The 6,000-nt window shown below is 37.4% G+C and overlaps 1 long non-coding RNA gene across 1 annotated transcript; it reads right to left on the bottom strand.

Annotated features, from left to right (window-relative positions):
- Window positions 1-1,054: 1,054 nt before the first annotated feature.
- On the bottom strand, window positions 1,055-4,211 carry LOC133861288 (uncharacterized). The gene is made up of 2 exons (XR_009898990.1): window positions 4,097-4,211; window positions 1,055-1,402 (listed from the first exon to the last, which is right to left on the bottom strand). It is a non-coding gene; the product is annotated as an uncharacterized LOC133861288 (long non-coding RNA).
- Window positions 4,212-6,000: the final 1,789 nt, after the last annotated feature.

The raw sequence follows: 6,000 nt of genomic DNA, 5'->3' as shown, positions 1-6,000 counted from the left end.
TTCCTAGGAAAGATATACATACATAACATAGAAAATATATATATATATATTTTTTCAGTTTTCATCACCTTCATGACTAATGTGTTTAAAAACAAATGAGAATTCTCAGCATTATAACTGAAAAATATTAATCTTCTTTTGCACAGTAGTACCTTTGTTTCTTCATGAGTGGAAGCCAATAAGAGCAGGCTAAGAAAGCTGTCGAAACAAAGAAAAAAGAACAGGAAAATAGAAAGAAAAAAGAACAGGAAAATAGAAGTATCTGCAAAAGATACAGTTGTGATATTAAAAACTGATGTGCCCCACATGTTTGTTTTGAGTTGAAGTGCTTCTGTGTGTGTGTATACATATGCATGCATGCATTATTGAAATTTCCATTCAAGTCATTTTTCTTCATGTAAAACCACAAATATATAATTCACTACAAGAAATAAGGTCCTTAGCAACGGCCTAAAGTCGTCACTAAAAGCCTTTTTGTTGTTGCTAATGACCATCAGCGACAACATAATCCATTGCATTTGCACCGTCGTTGCTAATACTGATATTTTTTTCTTAATAAAATAAAATAAAATTGCCAATTGCATTTTACTTTTTTGGTATCAATTATCTAAATCCTACTTATTAATCAGCATATAAGAACAAAACAAAACAAAAAAGAAAAGAAAAAAAAAATAAAAAAATCAAGCACAGCCAGATCGACAACGACGAAGTACTGAACAATATATAGCACATATATATATCATATTAACATGGTAAAAGAGATCCATTGAATATCATACATTATAAAATAAATGGAAAGAGGTGGGCGAAGGTTTAAGCAAAACAATCATCGTCTATTAAGTGGTTGATTATGTACTAGAGTGAGAGTTCTACTTCTGAAATGGATATCTTTAATCCTATTAGTATTAGCTGTCTTGAGTCTCACTGATGCCTTAATGGGGCTGGGTTATGTTATGATTTAGTCGGACTTGAGGGAGTGCCTACGGTTCCCACCGTCTAGGCCCCCGTGCGGCTTCTAACGGACATGTGCTACTATGGTCACACTCAGATAAAATAGCTACAGTTGACCTCGCGCCTCCTTTTTTATTAGGAAAAAAAAAAAAACCATGTAACTAGAAAGTTTTTACATTCAACAGTCATATCTGAAATTTCAAATAGAATAAACTAAGATGCAAGTGAATGCTCAAAAATTATAAAAAGCATATGTTCAGCAAAACCGAGGCTTGGAAAGAGCATTCCACGCAAGTTAGGGCCGCTTCCAAAGTTACCACAGGGGCAGTGAGCAAGAACACAAGAGATCTCTAAGGGAGCTTTACTGGCCAGCTATACAGTATATGCTAGAATAAGAGCCGCCATTGAACTTGGTTGGCCATCCCCCTCCTGTCTCTTGATATCTCAAGGCCTGAGATTACATGAGAAAGGATGGATCAAATTAAGCAAACATTGCACTCGCCAATTATGAAAATATATTAATCTCAATATGAGATTCTGTCTTTAGAAGAGTTGCTCCTAACTCCAAATCCAAGTGTCAAGAATTACGCCTCAGTGAAATTGCTCAAACAATATATCTGTTTTCCTTCCACAAGTTAAAAGAAAAAAACAACTTATTGGAGAGCATCTTGGTCTTCAAATAACGATTGTGGACATTTCAAGTAGAGGAATTCTAGGTTCTCATTCCAGAAAAATTGACAACACATGCTAGTGAAAGAGTGGGTGAATTTATTTCTTCCCTAATTCACAAACACATACTTTACATATAACTTCTCCACTGTGTCTACAAATTCATCCTCATTTTTCTTCTCAACATTCTTCCCCAATTTAAAGACAAGCACCTACCCAGACACTAATGGTTAGCCAAGGATCGATGGCCAGTAGCATTGTCAAATAGGCCAAGTGTATTCAGCTTAACATAACTAAAATGTGATTCAAAGCGAGAGATTTTCATGTTAATTAAATAAAGGAACTTTTAATAAAAATAACATAGCTTAAAATTGTTTTTGAGATGAGGAAGAAAGAAGAAAAACTTCTAATATAAGAAGACACTGTTGCTGTAGGTGGAACTAAGGATTCCTGATTAAATTTCTCCCAGAAAATGTTCATGAATATTTGAGCATTGGAACTTTAGATAGAAATGAAACAAATTTGTTCTTGGAAAAGTTATTTTCGGCCTTAATGTAAACGGATAGTTTAGAAAGTTGATGTGAATTCTATACTGCCTAATTTACCAGATTCAGGAAAGTGTATAACTTTTACACCCAAATAAAAAATTATTAAAAAAAAAGGAAAAAAGGAAAAAAAAGAGCTACTTTTCCAAGTAAAAGATGACAGAATAAGAAGCTAAAAACAAAGAAGATTAGGAATGATGAACTTTCTCCATGATTCGCCCACCCCACAAAAATTATCTGAGCACCACACAACCTCACACAGAATCAAATCAAAACAAATAAATCTTTATAACAATTTCCAAATTAGTAAGTCCATTACCAATATTAAAACCACTTAGAAAGGGACACCCATAAATACACACACATACAAAGAAGAGGACAACGGGGTTTTTATGCAAGCAAAGCCCTCAAGAGGACTTTACTCACGAAGAAACTTAAAGTGAACCAAGGACATACTAAACACGCAAGGAAGACCCATGTAACACATCTTTTGGCCAAACTTCAACCATCTAGACGTTGTAACCTTGTTACATACCGGACACGCAAGCTTTCTTTTAGTACACCATCCAAACAAGTTTCCCTACGCCAAAAAATTGTTTATAGTCCATAATAATGTCGCATGCAACTTAAATGTTTGTTACGTCGACGCGTCATACATAAGCACGCCTTCATTCCATAATTCTTGCAATCATCCACCAACTGCTGCAGATACACATAAATTTCGTTTCCAAATGCCTTAGGTCTAGGGATTAGTAAGGACATTATCGAATACGGATCCTTCATACACCTCTACAGAGATAAATTATACGACATAATTATTACTGGCCACATGTTATATGACAAACTTATATTACCAAATGGGTTAAAACCATCGCTTTCTAAATCAAGTCGCACGTTGTAAGAATCCTGAGCAAACTAGTCATGTTTTTTATCAAAGTCTTTCCACACTATTGAATCAGGTGGATGGCATGTTTGGGTGAGAAGAAATTTTTCAAATACTGTTTTTTAAATATCAAATTTTACTAAGATTTTATCCAATTTTTTCTAATTTTATCTCAGGTTTTCTAAACCATCCAAACATAATTTCAAAAAATAATTTCTCTCAGTATTCACAATTTTTCAAAAAATCACACATCCAAACAAGCCTTTAGAATCCCATCATCTCAATGCCCATCTTTGTGCCATTTCATATCTTTGGCAATATCTCTCACCATAAACAATCGTTGCAACCTCAATTTTATTGGGAAATACTATAAGACCTTTTGAGAAATTTTCTTACTTTTACCTTGACATTTGTCCATCTGAAAGTTTTACATTTTGGGCATTCTTCTTCATCAATATGTTCCTTCCAAAAAAGCACACAATCATTCTTGCATGCACCTCATAACTAAAACTCAAGTCTCGCCTAAACCGTTTTGCTTCATAATACTTCTTCGGAATGTCTCCCCATCTAGGAGAGCCCTCTTTATCAAGTTAATCACCATATCAAACACTTTGTTACTCATGTTGCAAAGTGTCTTTATATGAATAAATTCACAATGAAAACCAACAGTCCATAATCAAATCACACATTCTTATCATCAAAAACAGCTTCAAATTTCCTTGGAAAACCGAAAAATTCAGCCTTCTAGGAGTTCTGTAAGGGTTCGGTTAATCATTTCTTCAGATTTCAATATACTAACTTCTCATATAACCCTATTCAACATATATGAATTCCAAGCGAATTCCCTAACAAAATCACAAACCCCAAATTTCAAAATTGGGACTTTCGGCTCTACCAATTTCTGCACGTAATCTGAAACTTTCATCCCCTCATCAAGCCACTTCCACAAATAAATCTTCATGGTTTTCCCATATAAATCATGCATAGTCATAGCCCAAGTATATTAAATCAAGAAATAAAAAAATAAAATAAAAAATAAAAGTTTTACCTTTGAGTTTTCCCATATAAATCCTGTTGAGACCACGCCAGAAACGCTGGATTTAGACGAGGTTCGTGGGTGTCATCATCGGTGGAGAGAAGCTGCGGCGGTGGTGTAGACGAGTTGTTATGGGCCTATCGTGTGTGCGTGCAGTGATGAGTAGATGTGCAAGTGAACGTGTGTGTGCGTGCAGTGATGAGTAGGTGTGCAAGGGAACGTGTGAAGTGGATTGTGCAAGTTGTGGGTCTTGCAAGTGAAGCTCAAGGGAATGGATAATGAACACATGGCAGTGCAGTTAAGCCATCGTGGGGTAGGAACAAATAGTTAGATGCACATTATGTTATTGCTTTCTTGTTAAGGGGTAGTGGGTAGACGTGGCTGAGTAGTGGGCCAGGTCTCTAGGGGATCAACTATGTTATTCAGCTTTCTTTAGTGAGTCAGTACCCAACGTGGGCTACTAGTTATGTATTTAAGCTTAACGTTTTCTATGAATTAAGCATCCAGAATATTATCTTGAATATTTCATCTCTTTACCGTGTGTTAGAGTGAAAGACTCATTTCTTACCGTGTGTTCGAGTGAGTGGAGGGATTGACCCCTTTAAGTGTCAAATTCTATCTTTATTTTCCAGTTATTTTACAGTTATTTACCTTAAAATTCTAAGGTTCATAACAGTGGTATCAGAGCTGCGTTCCTGCGACATGGCGGAAGGAACTAGGGCCCAACAAGCTGCTCAACAAGCTGAAGCTGTGGCTTCTCTCCAAGGCACTGTAGCCCATCATGCTACCAAGCTGAATGACATTCTCACTCAGTTGGGAAGTCTAGCTGTGAGTATTGCAGAAATCAAACAAAATACAACAAAGACAACCGAAAACCAGCCACCAAAGCCAACCGAAAATCAGCCCTTAGGGGAATCAAGTGGAGAGAATGTGGTTTCCAACACTCCATTTTCAGAAGGAGGAATTCATGCACGCGCTCTTAAGCTGGATTTTCCGAAGTTCGATGGAACGGATCCTATGGATTGGATTCAAAAGGCGCAACAATTTTTCAACTATGGCAACACATCGGATGACCAAAAGGTAACCATTTCAGCTTTTCACATGCAGGGAAAGGCTCTCACATGGTACAATTGGCTTATGGAGTCGGGACACACCGGAGGATGGGAAGAGTTTGTGGTTGCACTCAAAATACGGTTCGCTCCGTCTGCTTATGACGACCCCATTGGGGCATTCACTAAGTTGACCCAAACAACCACCGTGGAGGAGTACCAATCTGAATTTGAGGTACTATCCAATCGGATTTCTGGCCTAACTGAGGAATTCCGAGTGCATACATTTTTAAGTGGGCTTAAGGAGGAGATTCGTATCATGGTGACTATGTTAAAACATGACTGCCTATCGGCGGCATTTGGGCTTGCTCGGTTGCAGGAAGAAGAAGTGTTGAGGAGGGATCACAATCAAAAGGTAAACACTTGGTCATCCTATTCCAGACTTCCAGCTCCTAATTTTTACTCCAAACCAGTACCTATACCCATTCCCCTAGATAATTGTAGCCCTCAACCTAACCCTGCCATTCAGCCATCTAATAGCAATCCAAATCCCTACAACTGCAAGCCAAATATTTCTGTTAGACGGATTTCTCCTACTCAAATGCAGGAACGAAGGGAGAAGGGTCTTTGTTACTTCTGTGATGAAAGGTATCAACCCGGTCATCGTTGTAATAAGCCAAAAATCTACTTGTTAGATGGAATGGGAATGGAAGAAGAGTCCAGAATGCTAGACAGTACCGATGAGACACTTCCAGTAGAAGAACTTGAAGAGGCCACTTGGAAGGATCCACACAAGCTCAGGAAGAAACAACCCGACCTTGTGGACAAGGTCTTTTAAGACTGGGAGATTGTTATGGGCCTATCGTG

The sequence above is a fragment of the Alnus glutinosa genome, chromosome 2 (assembly GCF_958979055.1).
Source record: "Alnus glutinosa chromosome 2, dhAlnGlut1.1, whole genome shotgun sequence".
Classification (NCBI taxonomy): domain Eukaryota; kingdom Viridiplantae; phylum Streptophyta; class Magnoliopsida; order Fagales; family Betulaceae; genus Alnus; species Alnus glutinosa.
Note: the sequence above shows the minus strand (reverse complement) of the source record. Positions and strands in the feature narration are given on the sequence as shown.